The sequence below is a fragment of the Prionailurus viverrinus genome, chromosome C2 (genome assembly GCF_022837055.1).
Source record: "Prionailurus viverrinus isolate Anna chromosome C2, UM_Priviv_1.0, whole genome shotgun sequence".
Taxonomy (NCBI): Eukaryota; Metazoa; Chordata; class Mammalia; order Carnivora; family Felidae; genus Prionailurus; species Prionailurus viverrinus.
This window is the reverse complement of record NC_062569.1, coordinates 27,412,730-27,432,918: the sequence shown is the minus strand read 5'-3', so window position 1 is coordinate 27,432,918 and position 20,189 is coordinate 27,412,730. Positions and strand designations below refer to the sequence as shown.

The window sequence follows — 20,189 nt, the reverse complement described above, 5'->3', positions numbered from 1 at the left end:
ACACAACACCCAAAACACAAGGAATCCAGTGAAGAAATGTGCAAAAGACATGAATAGCCACTTCTCCAAAGAAAACATCCAGATGGCCAACCGACACATGAAAAAATGCTCCACATCACTCATCATCAGGGAAATAAAAATCCAAACAACGAGATACTACCTCACATCTGTCAGAATGGCTAACATTAACAACTCAGGCAACAACAGACGTTGGCAAGGATGTGGAGAAAGAGGATCTCTTTTGCATTGCTGGTGGGAATGCAAGCTAGTGCAGCCACTCTGGAAAATAGTATGGAGGTTCTAACCAAAATTAAAAATAGAACTACCCTCTAACCCAACAATTTCACTAATAGGATAAATATCCAAGGGATATAGGTATGCTGTTTCGAAAGGACACATGCACCCCCATGTTTATAGCAGTGCCACTGACAATAGCCAAATTATGGAAAGAGCCCAAATGTCCATCCATGGATGAATGGATAAAGAAGATGTGGTATATATATACAATGGAGTATTACTCAGCAATCAAAAAGAATGAAATCGGGGTGCCTGGGTGGCGCAGTGGGTTAAGCGTCCGACCTCAGCCAGGTCATGATCTCGCGGTCCGTGAGTTCGAGCCCCGCGTCAGGCTCTGGGCTGATGGCTCGGAGCCTGGAGCCTGTTTCCGATTCTGTGTCTCCCTCTCTCTGTTTCCGATTCTGTGTCTCCCCCGTTCATGCTCTGTCTCTCTCTGTCCCAAAAATAAATAAAAAATGTTGAAAAAAAATTCTTAAAAAAAAAAGAATGAAATCTTGCCATTTGCAACTACATGCATGGAACTGGAGGGTATTATGCTAAGTGACATTAGTCAGTCAGAGAAAGACAAATATCATATGACTTCACTCATATGAGGGCTTTAAGAGACAAAACAGATGAACATAAGGGAAGGGAAACAAAAATAATGTAAAAACAGGGAGGGGGAGAAAACAGAAGAGACTCATAAATATAGAGAACAAACTGAGGGTTACTGGAGGGATTGTGGGAAGGGGGATGGGCTAAATGGGTAAGAGGCATTAAGGAATCTACTCCTGAAATCTTTGCTTCACTATATGCTAACTAATTTGTTTGTTTTCTTTTTCCTTTTTTTAAATAAATAAATAAATTAATTAATTAATTAATTTATTTATTTTCAATATATGAAGTTTATTGTCAAAGTGGTTTCCATACAACACCCAGTGCTCATCCCAAGAGGTGCCCTCCTCAATACCCATCACCCACCCTCTCCTCCCTCCCAACCCCCATCAACCCTCAGTTTGTTCTCAGGGTTTTTTTTTTTTATTTTTTTTTATTTTTTTTTAAATTTTTTTTTCAACGTTTTTATTTATTTTTGGGACAGAGAGAGACAGAGCATGAACAGGAGAGGGGCAGAGAGAGAGGGAGACACAGAATCGGAAACAGGCTCCAGGCTCTGAGCCATCAGCCCAGAGCCCGACACGGGGCTCGAACTCGCGGACCACGAGATCGTGACCTGGCTGAAGTCGGACGCTCAACCGACTGCGCCACCCAGGCGCCCCTGTTCTCAGTTTTTAAGAGTCTCTTATGCTTTGGCTCTCTTCCACTCTAACCCTTTTTTTTTTCCTTCCCCTCCCCCATGGGTTTCTGTTAAGTTTCTCAGGATCCACATAAGAGTGAAACCATATGGTATCTGTCTTTCTCTGTATGGCTTATTTCACTTAGCATCACACTCTCCAGTTCCATCCATGTTGCTACAAAGGGCCATATTTCATTCTTTCTCATTGCCACGTAGTACTCCATTGTGTATATAAACCACAATTTCTTTATCCATTCATCAGTTGATGGACATTTAGGCTCTTTCCATAATTTGGCTATTGTTGAGAGTGCTGCTATAAACATTGGGGTACAAGTGCCCCTATGCATCAGTACTCCTGTATCCCTTGAGTAAATTCCTAGCAGTGCTATTGCTGGGTCATAGGGTAGGTCTATTTTTAATTTTTCGAGGAACGTCCACACTGTTTTCCAGAGTGGCTGCACCAATTTGCATTCCCACCAACAGTGCAAGAGGGTTCCCGTTTCTCCACATCCTCTCCAGCATCTACAGTCTCCTGAGTTGTTCATTTTGGCCACTCTGACTGGCGTGAGGTGATATCTGAGTGTGGTTTTGATTTGTATTTCCCTGATGAGGAGCGACGTTGAGCATCTTTTCATGTGCCTGTTGGCCATCTGGATGTCTTCTTTAGAGAAGTGTCTATTCATGTTTTCTGCCCATTTCTTCACTGGGTTATTTGTTTTTCAGGTGTGGAGTTGGTGAGCTCTTTATAGATTTTGGACACTTATGCTAACTAATTTGGATGCACATATTAAAATAAAAAATAAAATTAAAAAAATAATAGTAATAAAAAAAGAAAGGATATTGGATTTTGTCAAATGCTTTATCTGCATCTATTAAGATGATCATATAATTTTCCCTTTATTCTATTAATATGGTATATTTCATTTATTGACCCTCTGATATTAAATGACCCTTGTATTCTCAGGCAAATCCTACTTGATCATGTGTAATCCTTTGGCTTTTTTAATGTTTTTTAAATGAATTTATGTTAGTAGTGTTTTGTTGATGATTTTTGCATATCTATTCATGATGGATATTGGTTCATCGTTTTATTTGTTTGTTCTTGTGATGTCTTAATCTGGTTTTGGTATCAAAGAATGGCCTCACAGAATGAAGTTGGAAGTGTTCTTCAAATTCCATTTTTTTGGAAGAGTTTGTGAAGAACTGGTATTAATTCTTCTTCAAATGTTTGGCAGAATTCACCAGTGAAAGCTTCTGGGCCTGGGCTTTCCTCTACTGGAAGTTTTTAGTTTACTAATTTGATCAACTTCTTTTAGGTCTGTCCAGATTTCTTGTTCTTCACTCAGTTTTGGTAATTTGTAACTTTCTAGAAATTTGCCCATGTAATCTAAGTTCTCTGAGTTGCTGCCATACTGTTGTTCACAGTATACTCTTCTCATCTTTTTCATTTTTTTTAGGTTAGTAGTTATTTCTCCCCTCTCATTCCAGATTCATGAATTTGAGTGTCCTTTCTTATTTCCTGGACATTATAGCTAAAAAATTATTAATTTTGTTGATCTTTTCAAGAATATTTGGTCTTATTGATGTTCTGTATTGTTTTTCTATTTTATTTCATTCATTTCCACTCTTGTCTTCATTATTTCTTCCCTTCTGCTTGCTTTGGGTTTAATTCACTCCTCATCTTCTAGTTTCTTAAGGTAGGGATTATATTTTTGATGCTCAAAGTTAGGAGTTAAAGTAATGCAAATAGTAGCCATGGTCCTTAACCCAGAAAGAGCTTAATCTATTTCGAAAGACAGGGTATCTGTCTAAATACTCACCAGGAGTACTACTTTGTATGTATACATAAGACACTTGGTGGGGGGACTACCAAGAGGTGTAATGAAGATCTGTGCAAAAAGCACCAGCCTTCCAGTTAGAGGATCATAGTTATTGTTCTAGCTCTACTCTCACCAGCTATGTGGCCCTCAGGTCACCTCTCAGAGCCTCATCTTCCTCATTTTATATTTAAGTGGCTTCATTAGGCTGACTGCCTTCTCTCAATGCAAACCTTCTATGACCTGGTATGAGACATCTTCCCGGACCTTTAGGGGGGTGGAATTTCCCTGGGAAGACAACACTAATACTGACAACACAACAAAAAGCAATCAAAAGGACCAAATGTTAAGAGGCAAATGGCTGGGACGAAACATAAAAGCTGCAGGCATTACAAAAAGCATCAGGCAAATCTTCCTGAAGTCTTTCCACACCTGTGAAATATAGGATGATGAGGATTATAACACTTGATACTACCCCATGGGCTGTTTTGACACTGAGATGAACACAAGATGATATGAAGAGTCGTTAAGCAACTAGAAGCTGTGCTTCTTAAGACTGCGGAGCACAGCTCCTAATAGTAATATTGTCGGGATTCCTCCTACTTCTGTGGTCTCTTACCAGCAGAGCTATTTTCTCTAAAGGAGTGACAGCTTCATGATTCTGCCATTTCACCAGCAGAGAGAGATTCCTCTCTCATTTCTTCCAAAATTTCCCTTTACTCATTTACTTTACTCATTTATTCCCCCAGCTCAGTTCCTACACAAATGACCTTGATGGTAAAAGAGAAACCTGCGTTTTCCCTCCCTGCTAAACATCCTGCTGTGGGGGTAATAAATGAGCTGATGCAGGGATTGCAGGGGTGGATATTTTGGCAAACAAGATCCCACTTAAGGACATTGCTTACTCAGGAATCCTTGCAGACGCTGCCCTTGGTGCACAGTATGTTCAGGATACTTCTCTCCTCATCTCCTTTGACCCTCCCCCCCCTTTTTCACAACTGCCCAAGGAATACTCCAGAAATGTTACTTGACAGACACCTCTCTTGGCCCAAATTATTGCAAAGGCATGTCCTCGTGGCCCATATTGTTCCTTATCCTCTTTAGAATGGCACGTGATGGAAGATTTGCCTAGGGGATGGCAAATTTTTTTCTGTAAAGAGTCAAGTAATAAATATTTTAGACTTGCAAGACAATCTCTGTTGCAACTACTCAACTCTGCCATTGTTGCATGAAAACAGCCATAGACAAGAGGCAAAATATATGAGCATGGCTGTGTTCCAGTAAAACTTTATTTACAAAAACAGGTATTGAGCCAGATTTGGCCTGTGGGCTGTAGTTTATTGACTCCTGGCCTACATGTTGGAGAAGCTTCATGATCCTGAGCTGGAAGTGACCACAGACTTCTTCATGCCAAACTATCTTATCTTATGGATGGGGAAACTGAGGCCAAGAGAGGCTGTGTGGCTTGCTCAAGGTCACAGAGCTATAAGGAAAGAGGCAGGGTCAGGACTGGAACTGTGGTTTCCTGACTGCCAAATGTATATTCTTTCTAATCCCCCACAGAAGTGCCACATCCAGATAAGAATTTTCATGAGTTGATTTTTAAAAATCAGTAAATTATCAGAAAAAAATCTCTCCTCCCAAAATGGAAGTTTAGAGAGAAAATTGCATCTGCCTTCTCCTCTCTCCACTGCTCCAGATGATGGGAGCCGTGAACCAGTAGGGAGTGTGAAAGCTGTCCCACTCTGCTGAGAGGCTTGGCTGGCCTTCATCTTCATGAAGATTTTCTCCTTGAGATGTTCTTGTGATACACTGGACCTCATGATGTCAATAAAATTGCCTAAGAATCTGCAAAGCAGGCTGTTCTCTGTCTTCGCTATGTTATCTCAGCGCCTCAGGGATAGCAATGTACCACCCAAGTTTCTTTCAAGGAAGGAATTGTTCCCCAGCTGCTAGAAGCCTCCAGCTGTGGTCCCTTCACGACCTGCCTTAGCCACAGAACCTGCCTTGCCCAAGATCATGTCCCTCCCCAGACTTCAAACGGCATTACAAAGCTGTAATCATCAAGACAGTATGGTACTGGCACAAAAACAGACACTCAGATCAATGGAACAGAATAGAGAACCCAGAAATGGACCCACAAACATATGGCCAACTCATCTTTGACAAAGCAAGAAAGAATATTCAATGGAATAAAGACAGTCTCTTCAGCAAGTGGTGCTGGGAAAACTGGACAGCAACATGCAGAACAATGAACCTGGACCCCTTTCTTACACCATACACAAAAATAAACTCAAAATGAATGAAAGACCTAAATGTAAGACAGGAAGCCATCAAAATCCTCGAGGAGAAAGCAGGAAAAAACCTCTTTGATCTTGGCTGCAGCAACTTCTCACTCAACACATCTCTGGAGGCAAGGGAAACAAAAGCAAAAATGAACTACTGGAACCTCATCAAGATAAAAAGCTTGTGCACAGCGAAGGAAACAATCAGCAAAACTAAAAGGCAACTGACAGAATGGGAGAAGATATTTGCAAATGACATATCAGATAAAGGGTTAGTATCCAAAATTGATAAAGAACTTATCAAACTCAACACCCAAAAAACAAAGAATCCAGTGAAGAAATGTGCAAAAGACATGAATAGACACTTCTCCAAAGAAGACATCCAGATGGCCAACCGACACATGAAAAAATGCTCCACATCACTCATCATCAGAGAAATACAAATCAAAACCACAATGAGATACCACCTCACATCTGTCAGAATGGCTAACATTAACAACTCAGGCAACAACAGATGTTGGCGAGGATGCGGAGAAAGAGGATCTCTTTTGCACTGCTGATGGGAATGCAAGCTGGTGCAGCTACTCTAGAAAACAGTACAGAGGTTCCTCAAAAAATTAAAAATAGAACTACCCTCCAATCCAGCAATTGCACTAGTACGTATTTATCCAAGGGACACAGGTGTGCTGTTTCCAAAGGGCACATGCACCCCAATGTTTATAGCAGCGCCACTGACAGTGGCCAAATTATGGAAAGAGCCCAAATGTCCATCCATGGATGAATGGATAAAGAAGATGTGGTATATATATATATATATATATATATATATAATGGAGTATTACTTGGCAATCAAGAAGAATGAAATCTTGCCATTTGCAACTACATGGATGGAACTGGAGGGTATTATGCTAAGTGAAATTAGTCAGTCAGAGAAAGACAAAAATCATATGACTGCACTCATATGAGGACTTTAAGACACAGAACAGATGAACATAAGGGAAGGGAAGCAAATATAATATAAAAACAAGGAGGGGGACAAAACATAAGAGACTCTTAAATATAGAGAACAAACAGAGGGTTACTGGAGGGGTGGTGGGAGGGGAGATGGGCTAATTGGGTAAGGGGCATTAAGGAATCTACTCCTGAAATCATTGTTGCACTGTATGCTAACTAATTTGGATGTAAACTAAAAAAACAAATAAAATAAAATGGTAAAAACAAACAATATCATGTCCCTCCCCTGTGGCCCACATTTAATGACCGACCATGGTATAGGTTTGGCCCATGCACCAATTCCTATAAGTCCAGAACTCCCCATGGGGCTGGGGAAGGATCATCAGGCCTGCATCAATGCACTGTCCTTCCTCTAACTGACACTGCTTCCTTCCCCTCCTGTCCACAGGGCTCTCCTGGGGGCACTCCCAGATAAAGGTCCTGCCTGCTCAACTTTACATCAGAGGCTGCTTCCTGAAGAACCCAGGCCATGACACATGGGTACCTGGTTGGGAGGATGTGGGGGCATGAAGGTGGTTCTCTCATTGACTTCAACAAGTTGAGTAATAAATAAGAATGATAATAAATATACAAATGGAACCCTATACTCCCCCCCCCCACACTTTTGCGATTCTTTCAGAGTACTATTCTGTAGGCACAGGGCAGAAACCGCCAACCAAGGAAGTTGTTGCCAATGGTGCAGCAACAGCTGTGTCTGAGACAAACCCCATGAGGAGGCTGGCGAAGAAAGCAGTCAGGGGGAAAGAAGAAGGTCCAGGAAGGAACAATCTCCGGAGGCTTCCAGTAGGAAGGGAGCCAGGGTACATTCAGATGAGCACTGTGAGCTGCCTTAGTACCCTAAGTCTTAGTACCCTAAGACTCTGTGATGTTTGCCTAAGTTATAAAACTTCTGTAGCTCAGTTCCCTCACCTGTGCAAAAAACCTGTACAAAAAGCACTAGTAAAGCTCAAATGCAGCGATTATATAGAAAGGTGCTCTGTTGTTGGTAAAGGCCCAAGGTGGAAATACACCACCTCCCTCTTCCCCATTGCCCCCACCATAGTGCTTTGCACAGGGCAACTTCCCAATAAGTAAATAGCACCCCACTCTCTCCACCAAAATTAAATTAGTCAGAAAAGGTGGGTCAGCTTGAGAAAGAAAACTTGCTAGCCATAGGGGAGATAATAAATACCAGAAGATAGGAAATAAACTTTCTATTTTTACTACATGGTTATTTCACACAACAATATTCAGCTGAACTGTATGGAAGACTACAAACAACAGGCGTTTGAGGTTTGCAAATGCTTGTTTCCTTTCAACCTTTCAAATGTATCAGAAGAGGCCTCTAAGAATAGTACCTATTAGTATAACACAAAAGTTGGGGCGGTGGAAGGGGGGGAAGGGTGTCTGGTTTTTAAATAAACAATTAAATGTGGATATAGGTTAAGAAGTTTGTGGAACCCAGACTCTAACTTCTTCAGCTGCGCTTACTCTGTGGAGCCAGAAGCCAGTATTTATGGAGTTTAATTATTCTAAGGGGCCAACGCAGAAAATCCTGGCTTTAGAAACAAAACCTGCTTTTCTTGTGATGGCAAGACTGACTAAAGTACTTAAGGTGAATGTGTCAGTGCCTCTTTTAGTAGAAACCGATCACATAAGTCATCCATGCTCACCGCAGACAAGTTAGAGAACACGGAAGGGAAAAGCTGCTTAACAGAACCATTACTAACACTTTGGTGTTTCCAAATGCACACACACACACACACACACACACGCACACACACACACGTGTGTGTGTGTGTGTGTGTGCGTGAGTGCGTGTATGGTGAACTACAGTTTTGTATACTTTATAACACCTTTCATGCAAGTGAATACATAACTACATCATCGCTTTTAATAAACTGTGAAGAACTTTTTTCTAGAAGATGTACTAGTTCCCATTGCTAGGCATTTATTTTGATTCCAATTTAATTGGAATTCATTAATTAATTAAATTAATTTCACTATTGTAAGAAACACTGCCATGAAAACCCTTGTATATTTATTTATACCACTCTCGTCAGTGAGACCATAAATATATTAAAAATTGAATGTGCGGTACCTGGTTGTCTCAGTTGGTTGAGTGTCCAACTTCGGCTCAGGTCATGATCTCGGGGTTAGTGGGTTTAAGCCCCACATTGGGCTCTCTGCTGTCAACATGGAGTCTGCTTTGGATCCCCTTTCCCCCTACCACTGCTGTCCCTCCCCCACTCACACACACACACACACTCTCTCTCTCAAAAATAAATATTAAAAAAATTGAATGTGAGGCATTTTTATTAAAAACTTGATTCAATTTATCAAAATTTGTCAAAAATAAGCATTTTGTTTATAAATCCACAGCTGGAAGAGAGTGCTTCTAGCCCAGTGGATCTCAAAGTACAGTCCCTGGACCAGCATCATCAACACTGCTTGGTAACTTGCTAAAAATGCAGATTCTTGGGGCACCTGGGTGGCTCAGCTGGTTAGGTGCCCGACTCCTGATCTCAGCTTGGGTCTCGATCTCAGGGTCATGAGTTCAGGCCCCATATTGGGCCCATGCTGGGCATGGAGCCTACCTTTAAAAAATGCAGATTCTCAAGGGGCGCCTGGGTGGCTCAGTCGGTTGAGCAACCGACTTTGGCTCAGGTCATGATCTCATGGTTTGGCTTGTGGATTCGAGCCCCGCGTCGGGCTCTGTGCTGACAGCTCAGAGCCTGGAGCCTGCTTCGGATTCTGTGTCTCCCTCTCTCTCTGCCCCTCCCCCACTCATGCTCTGTCTCTCTCTGTCTCAGAAATAAATAAACATTAAAAAGACCTACCTTAAACCAACTGAAGCAGCATCTCCAGGGGTAGGGCGCAGTGAGCTGGTGATTCTGATCTTCCCACTCATCTTCACTGGTGTTTACTACTTCCTGCCTGGAATTCTAGTCATTTGGTCTAGAGATGTTCACACCACTAATTCCTTGAAAATATGAACTGTGAATCATATTCCTGTTTGCACTCTACCACGGTTCTCTGCCAGGAAAGCTCAATAGACACTTCATCACCAAGTGATTTGTAGTTAAATGCAATCTTACCCATATTTCTAACTTTTTGTGTTAATAACCTTATAGTTCTAAATGAACCAGAAAAGAAATGCTCTGCCCCTGCAAATAGGTGGACTAATTCCCTCTCTTCCAGTGACACAGCTTTACTGACCCAACTAGAAGTGGCCTCAAAAAGCAATTGGTCTGGTACATAATTACTGCCAGAAAGAACAGCTCAATATTGTCCTTTCCAGAACAAGTAGTCTCTAAAGTTCAAATGGCCAAGTTAATTAGCTCATTTACTGGGGTCCAGGAGCAGCCACCTCACCTAGGAAGGCACATGGATGGCCATTTGTGTCACATGCAGTCAGACATACCTAAGAGCATTACTGAGCCCCTTCTGGGGCTGGGATGGATGATGGAGGGTCTGTGTCCTGACTACCTCTTTTCAGCTGAATAGAGTGGAACTGGGGTCTCAGCTGAGCACTCAGCGAAGCAGATCCAGGATCATATGTCTTGTTTCTGCACGCAGGCATTCACTCTGCAGAGTTTAACCCCACTGGCTTGGCCCTGGTCCTCTGTCCAGGATAAGTTCGCACCTTTTATTAGAATGTCAATCCTGACGACTGCTGTCCGAAGCAGATGGCTCCCTCTACAGACAGCAGCGCAGAAGATAAATCGAAAAAGAATTCTCTTGAATCATCTATTCCTTCTGTGAAAGCCAAAAGAGATGTTTCCACAAAACACTGCAAGGGCCATCTCTCCTTCCACATCTCCTAGAACAAGAAAGTTCACTACTACAGTAGATATGCATTATTATCTTTGGCCTCACATTCTTCTTCCCTTGTTCAAAGAATCTTCCACTTTGTGAGACAGAGTCTGGCTCCCACTAAAGAAGCTAAAAATACTGGACACTAATTCTCCCAGCCTCCCTTATTGTAGGCACATTGTGTAGGCGCATGACCAGCCTCTGCCAATGACAGACATCTTCTGCAGAGTGTCCATCAGAAGTTAGTAATGTCAAGGGACAGAGATCACATGGAATCCATCCAGACAGGGGTAGGGCAGGAGTGGTGGCCACAGCCAGGTTCCTGAGGTGGCAATGGTAGCCAGTCTAGCAATGATGCGCAATGTCCAGCATTAGTGGCCTTGAGGATTCTCAAGTCACCTTGTGAAAAGGAAATGCATCCTCCAGAGTCAGTCCAGCCTTCAGATGATTGTGGTCCTGGGTCTGACTATAGCCTCACGAGCGCCACATGAGCCACAACCACCCACCCAACCCACTTCTAAATTCATGACCCAAAGAAACTATGAAAAATAGAAAATAATTATTGTTGTTTTTAGCCAAAAAGTTTTTGGGTAATTTTTTATGCAGCCACAGATAAGCAAAATAGGCACCGACTTTTATGAAGCATCAGGAAAAGAAACAAATATATGAAGACTGCTTCTGCATTGACCTTAACACCAGTTTTGAAATCCCTGTTGTACTGCAGCTTGGTTGCTTTAGAAATGCTATGCTACTCCGCTCTGGAAAACAGTGTGAAGGTTCCTCAAAAAATTAAAAATAGATCTACCCTATGACCCAGCAATAGCACTGCTAGGAATTTACCCAAGGGATACAGGAGTGCTGATGCATAGGGGCACTTGTACCCCAATGTTAAGAGCAGCACTCTCAACAATAGCCAAATTATGGAAAGAGCCTAAATGTCCATCAACTGATGAATGGATAAAGAAATTGTAGTTTATATACACAATGGAATACTATGTGGCAATGAGAAAGAATGAAACATAGCCCTTTGTAGCAACATGGATGGAACTGGAGAGTGTGATGCTAAGTGAAATAAACCATACAGAGAAAGACAGATACTGTATGTTTTCACTCTTATGTGGATCCTGAGAAACTTAACAGAAACCCATGGGGGAGGGGAAGGAAAAAAAAAAGGGTTAGAGTGGAAGAGAGCCAAAGCATAAGAGACTCTTAAAAACTGAGAACAGGGGCGCCTGGGTGGCGCAGTCGGTTGAGCGTCCGACTTCAGCCAGGTCACGATCTCGTGGTCCGCGAGTTCGAGCCCCGTGTCGGGCTCTGGGCTGATGGCTCAGAGCCTGGAGCCTGTTTCCGATTCTGTGTCTCCCTCTCTCTCTGCCCCTCTCCTGTTCATGCTCTGTCTCTCTCTGTCCCAAAAATAAATAAAAACGTTGAAAAAAAAATTAAAAAAAAAATAAAAAAAAAATAAAAAAAAAAAAACCTGAGAACAAACTGAGGGTTGATGGGGGTTGGGAGGGAGGAGAGGGTGGGTGATGGGTATTGAGGAGGGCACCTGTTGGGATGAGCACTGGGTGTTGTATGGAAACCAATTTGACAATAAATTATATTTAATATAAAAAATGTAAAAAAAAAAAAAGAAAGGCTATGCTACTAACTTTGTAGAACTTATTAATAGAAAACAAAAAGGTGTCCTTTGGAGATGGATAAATGTTCTTAAAAATCATGTGGGAAAATAAATGTCAGAAGATAAGAGTATTTTGAAAAATTAAGAAAATTGGAAGGTAATCGTACTATCAGACATTAAAACATTCCATAAAGGCAGTGTGACTAGAATACTCCGGTACTGACAGAAGATGAAGAAGCTAGAACAGCAGACCAAAATAATCAGAAATGGACAATATCCAGGAGTTTCAATATGACAAAAGGAGAATTTAAATTAAGTGGAAAGGAATAATTCTACTGCTATAAAAATTATGAAAAATAAGACAATAAGAATCCTAGAAGAAAATTTAGGAGTCCATATATATGACTCTCTTTAACAAACAGGAGAGCTAGAGTCTATCAAAACAAGATAGAAAGGGAGTAGTAATATGTTTGTAATTATTTAGCTTGATATATTGAACATTGAATCAGGAGCAAGTAGTAGGAATATTTTCCTCTACATAAAAGGGTATTAGATATTAAATGTCCTAGTAAACACTTTTTACAAAGAAAAGAAGACCTTATTTGTTTAAGAAAAATAATAAAAATTAGGTGTATCAATAGTTCATGTTGTATTAACAAGGGTGATAACTCAGGCAAATAACACCAAATGGAACCACTTTCCTGAGCAAAGTCCATCTGCTCCTGCCTGTTTCTGCCTCTCAGTTCCTTCTTACCCTGTCCCTTGCTCCTGCAGGGCCTTCATCTTCTCATGGCCAAATCTATGCCTATGTCAGGAATGATCTCAGTAACTTCTCCTGGAGGCTTCCTTGATGACTTCTATTCCCCCAAATAAAAGCAATCTCCCCATTTTCTGAATCCTTACTCTTGTATAGTTATTTATGCCCGCCTTAGTTCTCCTCTGAAATGATAAGCCTTTAGTGGCAGGATACAGGCCTAAGACATCATTGTGACCTAATATCATTCCTCTACAAAGTACTCCGTTGGTGGAGGTCATCGAGAAGACCTGACTGCTGGCTGATCAGTGAGCTAGATCTTGGCAATCAGAGGCTCCTCATCCCTTCCTCTGTCATTGGAATGTTCATTCCATTTGCCTTCCCTGCTCCCAGAGCCTCCTCCAAAGACACAGTCTTGAGACAATGGTGTGGTATTGAGACCATCTAGATAGTTAGTACACATGACTAAACCCAGTTAAGACCTCTAATAAATTTTTAAGATTTGGCGGATGGCTGTGGAAATCTAATTGTCTTGCAGCCACTCAAGACAAGCCTTGTATATAAGTTCTCTTGCTTATTAAACCTGCCACCTACCAATCTGGACTGGCCACTCTCTTTCTTCAGTCTCTCCTCCCCTGCCTCGGTGTGGGGCCAGTTTCAGATTATACACAGGAAACTCCCAAGGAGCTTACAAACCAACATATATTAACTTGGTGAAATCATAATGTGTGAGTAATAAATGAGTGCATGATTACTGAGTTTCTCTCTTAGATAAATTTGATCACTGGAACTTTTTTTCTAGATAGTAGTAATAGACAGAATGTTCTTTGCTAAGAGTATACTATTAAGAATGAATTATACTATAGTTTCAGGGATTTATTTATATTACAAAGCCTTTTCCCTTCCCCTGTCTGTATCACCACACATCTGCCAAATGAAAGTGGCATGGGTATATTCATGGTAGCAGACACATAGTAGGTTCTCTATAAATTGCCACTAATTCTAAATCTGTTACATCCTTTCAAGGATTAAATGACTCATAGGAAGTATTAAATTTCTTTAATATATAAACAGAAGGGATACTGGCAAACTGATATTGTGCCTTGTGCACCCACATCAAAATGATTCAAGTAGTTTATGATCCAAAATAACCCTCCCCTCCTCAAATGTAGCGGTTCCAGTGTGCCATTAATGAAGGATAAAACACTATGTTGAAATCATTCTAATTAGTATGAGAAATTCATTTATTTCAAGGTGAAAAACACAACAGTCCAAGGTTAAATGGCTATCAGTCAACTCTACAGTTAACAGCTTAGAGTTTGAAGAGCTTAAGCAAAGAAGTTTCTAAAAGATTCAGAAGCCCTGATGCCTTCTCTGGTCAATATCAGTCACATTGTTTAGTAGAGATTAAGTAGTTATTACCAAGGTTCAATGGAAGAATTGAGAGGTAACAATTTTCAAAAAGCCAAACTGATCAGATATCTGAACACACTGAAGAGTTAGTTCTTAATGGGCAGAAAAGTCATGACGCATCTGTCATATTCTAATTACTTCTGTGACAACATCCAGTTTGGATCTACAAAATAAGCCTTTTTATAAATATAGTTTACCAATGACTTATATCATTCTGCTGATGACTTCTTTCTCTAGAAGCACAGCCAATTTCACAAACATTTAAAAACATTAAATTTCATATGCTGCCTTGATTCATAATCTGGTTACTAAGAAATATGGAGACACAATTTTCCTTTCTAAGTTCGATGAAGAGGAAGTCAGAAGTCATTTTCTATTCTCACTCAGTAGAGATGGGCCTCAACAGTTACGATAGTAACACCATTTATTGTCTGTGTAATGAGAGCCCATGACCTGTTCATCATCTCAAGTCACTCCTTTCAAAAAAACCTCCTTATTGTTTGTTAAAGGTAATCTTTTCTGACCATGTTTAAAAACCACTGGTGCCCTAACCCACAGGATAAAATTCAAGCTCCTTAACCTAGCATGCAAATTATCCATGGGTTTGGCCCTACACAGCCAGGTTTGTTGATCCCTTCGTCACATCTTATATTCCAGTAATACCAAACTTATTAATAGTTCCATGAATATACCCAGTTGTTCATACTTCTGAGCTTTCATGCTGCTTGATCCTTTCCAGAGAATATTTCCCCCTCCAACCATGTGGCAACTCTACTCATCTTTATATTAATTCATCAAAATATTATTGAAAAAATACTATGTGCCAGGCTATATGTTAGACTTTGAGAATACAACAGTAAATAAAATCTTGGGAGGGGCGCTTGAGTGGCTCAGTCGGTTGAGCATCTGACTTCAGCTCAGGTCATGAACTCATGGATAATGGGTTCGAGCCCTGCATTGGGCTCTGTGCTGACAACTCAGAGCCTGGAGCCTGCCTCAGATTGTGTGTGTGTGTGTGTGTGTGTGTGTGTGTGTGTGTGTGTGTCTGTTCCTCCCCTGCTTGTGCTCAGTCTTTCTCTCTCAAAAATAAATAAAGATAAAACAATTTTTAAAAAATCTTGTACTGCCTTTGGCACAAAAACAGACACTCAGATCAATGAAGTGGAATAGAGAAGCCAGAAATGGACCCACAAACGTATGGCCAACTAATCTTTGACAAAGCAGGAGAGAATATCCAATGGAATAAAGACAGTCTCTTCAGCAAGTGGTGCTGGGAAAACTGGACAGCAACATGCAGAACAATGAACCTGGACCCCTTTCTTACACCATACACAAAAATAAACTCAAAATGGATGAAAGACCTAAATGTAAGACAGGAAGCCGTCAAAATCCTAGAGGAGAAAGCAGGAACAAACCTCTTTGATCTTGGCTGCAGCAACTTCTTACTCGAGTCTCCAGAGGCAAGGGAAACAAAAGCAAAAATGAACTACTGGGACCTCGTCAAAATAAAAAGCTTCTGCACAGCGAAGGAAACAATCAGAAAAACTAAAAGGCAACTGACAGAATGGGAGAAGATATTTGCAAATGACATATCAGATAAAGGGTTAGTATCCAAAATCGATAAAGAACTTATCAAACTCAACACCCAAAAAACAAAGAATCCAGTGAAGAAACGGGCAAAAGACATGAATAGACACTTCTCCACAGAAGACATCCAGATGGCTAACCAATACATGAGAAAATGTTCAACATCACTCATCATCAGGGAAATATAAATCAAAACAACAATGAGATACCACCTCACACCTGTCAGAATGGCTAACATTAACAACTCAGGCAACAACAGATATTGGCGAGGATGTGGAGAAAGAGGATCTCTTTGGCACTGCCGCTGGGAATGCAAGCTGGTGCAGCCACTCTAGAAAACAGTACGGAGGTTCCTCAAAAAATTAAAAATAGAACTACCCTACGACTCATCAATTGCCTACTAGGTATTTATCCAAGGGATACAGATATGCTGTTTCAAAGGGACACATGCACCCCAATGTTTAGCAGCACTATCAAGAATAGCCAAAGTATGGAAAGAGCCCAAATGTCCATCCAGGGATGAATGGATTAAAATGATGTGGTATATATATACAATGGAGTATTACTCAGCAATCAAAAAGAATGAAATCTTGCCATTTGCAACTACATGGATGGAACTGGAGGGTATTATGCTAAGTGAAATTAGTCAGAGAGACAAAAATCGTATGACTACTCATATGAGGACTTTAAGATACAAAACAGATGAACATAAGGGAAGGGAAACAAAAATAATATAAAAACAGGGAGGGGGGCAAAACAGAAGAGACTGTTAAATATGGAGAACAAACAAGAGGGTTGCTGGAGGGGTTATGGGAGGGGGGATGGGCTAAATGGGTAAGGGGAATTAAGAAATCTACTCCTGAAATCATTATTGCACTAATTTGGATTTAAATTAAAAAAAAGAAAAACCTGTACTGCCTTTATTGACACAGACACAGAAATCAGAAACCTCACCCTCCTCTGTAAAGTCTTCCAAGCTGCACCCCACTAGTGGACCCTTGTCTTCCACTTGCCTTGTTCATTCTGTGTTGTCCTCATCACAGGTGCCTTGTCATTATCAGCCTCCCTGGCTACACTCAGAGTTCATTAAGACAGGGACCTTGTTTTCTTCATCCTCTATGATATTTGGCTTATGTATGTGCTTTATAAACATTTTGAGGAAAGAAAGGAACAGAAGGTGGAGAGATGGGATACACATTTAAAGCATGGAAATTCCATGTTTTAAAAGTATCTGCCCTTGGTGAAATGGCCAAGAATGACTACATTCTTGGCTGTTTCCCCCATGTCCTCATTTCTGGCTTTTCCTGCTCTCTTTTTAATTTCTTTTCTTCCTCTCTGTCCTAATTTCACATGGGATCTCTCAACATCCTGTTCATGACTAGCTGTGTCTTGTATACCATGGGAAATTTCAGGGGGGATTTAGGGCTTCAGAAATGAGGTGCCTCCATTTGGGACAACAGGTCCTCTATGTGTGAAAGAAGCACCTAGTGGGTGCTCTCTGGTATCATTATAAAGCTCTGCCCTGGTTTGTCCAGGACTCCACCTGGTAGCTGGGACTATGTCCCAAATAGGTCTAAAAATCTGACTCCTCACACAGTGCCTTGAACCCACCAGATCTCCCTAAATGTGTGACACAAATGCTGAGGATGAGGCAAAAATACAATATTGCATCCAAGGATACTCAATGACTCTTACATACAGTGCCAAATAGCTCAGCACACAGACAGTATCACATAAAGAGGAAAAAGGTGTAGGAAGAAGCTATTTTCAGTTTAGCTTATAGGCAAGTTCTCTATAATTTTAAGAAATAAAATTTTATTTTATACTTTAGTAATATTTTATTTGGGCTATAAATTGGGGTGGGTGTGCATGGTAAGAATTTCAGGGCTTAATGGCTTTAAAGCTATGGTTCTTAGAATGTGGTCTGGATCTGGACCATCAGCATCACTTGGAAACTTGTCAGAAATACAAATTGTTAGCCATGTACCAGACCTGCATTTTCACAAGCCCTCTAAGTGATTCTGATGCATGCCCAAGTGTGAGAACCACTGGTATAAGGGCTTTAAAATGACCTCATGTATAGAGGATACTAATATACTGAACTTGGAATTCAAAAGGGCACCTTAAAATTCAGGATCTCTTGAAGCTACACAAATGCTAGCTCATTCACTCTCTCTACTTCCCATTGATACAGGCAGGGAAAATACCACTGCCCCTGTTTTATATAGAAATAAAACTAAATCTGGGGTTGGGTTGGGGTAAACCACTGCATACAACATTTTCAGGGCCGCAAAGTTAAAATTTGCATGGTCCAAATAACCAGAAAGGACATTTGCACCTGTTGTTTCTCTTCTCTTGTTGAGGGTTGGGAGAAACTCTTGAAAACATCTTAACATGCTCAACAGGCAACTGGACATTTCCCAAAAGCATAGGCTGATGCTGAATGTGAGCAAAGCCTAGCTCATTTCACAGAGGTGTGTTTCATTTCTGAGTGACAAGGCTTATACTCCGACATATTTTAGTTTAAATTGTCCCTCGTATCCTGTTAACATTCTGACATATATGAACACTACAGTGATTATCGTAGCTGTGAATCTCCCCAAAAATGTAGTTAGAGCAAAACAGACACTGGCTACCCGAACAAGCTCATCCCCTGTAAAACCGCACAAAGATATTTCTTCAAGGCTTCTATGTAATAATGGAAGCCCAGAGTTCGGAAAGTAATAATATTCTCATCTGCAGTGAGGGCCCTGCTGTGAGTACCTCCCCAGACAAGTATTTCAAAAGCATGCTTCCTCATCATCTATCAAAGTCTGATAGCCTTTATCTGCTCTCCTTTCCTGCATACTCTTAGGCATTTAGCTTTCACCTTGTGTCTTCTAAATTGCTTACCACATATCCATCTGTTTCCTCTCTTCTCAAATGAGCTAACATCTCCCACCTGCTCCCATCTTTACTGTTCCCTTTGTCCAATAAGTTTATACCAGCTTTATTCCCTTTTTGTCACTTGAGGGGAGCTCTAGGCAGAGATAAATGCAATTTTTTTCAAGTTTTATTTAAACTCCAATTAGTTAACATATAGTGTAATACTGGTTTCAAGAACAGAATTTAGTGATTCATCACTTACATACAACACCCAGTGCTCATCACAAGTGCCCTCCTTAGTACCCATCACCCATCTAGGCCATCCCCTGCCTACCTCCCTCTATCTACCCTCAGTGTGTTCTCTTTAAATGCATGTTTTTGTTCCATGTTCCTAATGCTCATTTTTATAAAATCATACAGTCTAAAAGGGAATTTAGATATCATCTATCCAATCCAGTGTTAATTTCTTTTTTTGTAGTGGAATCTAGCTTTTTCAAGACACAACCTTATGTGTAAATCTAATATATAAAACAGATAAGAGTGAAACTATTTTGGTTGAAGCTGGTAAAGGAGCAGGGTATGCATCTCATTTCTCTTCAAAATATTTAAAAATATCTGTTAAGGGCCTCCTCTGCACCAGACGCTGTGTCAGACTCTGGAAAAACACAGATGAGCAGTGCAGACATGGGTTCTGTTTAGCTGCTCAGAGCCTTGCCCACTCTTCCCCAAGGAACTCAATTTGAAACTTTCTGATCGAATCTGAGATCCAGAGAAGAAAAGTGACTTAGCCAAAAGAAAGACTTCCTGGTCTTAAAACCACACTTGGGAGCTAAATGTGCCTAGTAAGTGTTACTGATGTGCAATTGAACAGATCATACCATGATGATCAGGAGAAAAAAATCCAGGAGCTATGTTATGACTGAAACTTCACACAGAGAAGTGGAATAAGCTACAAAAGGCTATAAACTGTGCATAAAGCTTCTAATAAAATAGTGGTGAATGCCTGCACATCTGAACACTTTATTTTTGAGAGAGGGAGTGAGAGGGGTATGAATGAGTGAGGGGCAGAGAGAGAGAGAGAGAGAGAGAGAGAGAGAGAGAGAGAGAGAGAAAGAAATATCCCATGCAGTCTCCATAGCGTCAGCGCGGAGCCCAAAGCGGGGCAGGAGCTCACCTGAAGCAGAGTTCAAACTCTCCCAATGCTGGGCTTGAACTCACAAACTGTGAGATCATGACCTGAGCCAAAGTTGGATGCTTAACCAACGTAGCCTCCTGGACACATGATCTTTATTCCTGCCACTCCCTTTTAAGAGATCACTTTTGGTCATGAAATTTAAAACTTTAAAATAAAAACTCACAATCAAATTTCAAAGAAAAAAATCTCAGCCCTTTTCACCAGGGCCTATAGGTATAGCCTCTGCTAGTCTACCAATATTAGGTGTGACAATTTATCATCTAGTGCTAGAAG

At 40.9% G+C, this 20,189-nt stretch overlaps 1 protein-coding gene across 4 annotated transcripts in view; it reads right to left on the bottom strand.

The window, feature by feature from the left end:
• The window catches only part of NEK11 (NIMA related kinase 11), a 269,503-nt gene that overhangs the window by 60,180 nt on the left and 189,134 nt on the right, over positions 1-20,189 (bottom strand). The gene's annotated exons all lie outside the window — the stretch shown is intronic.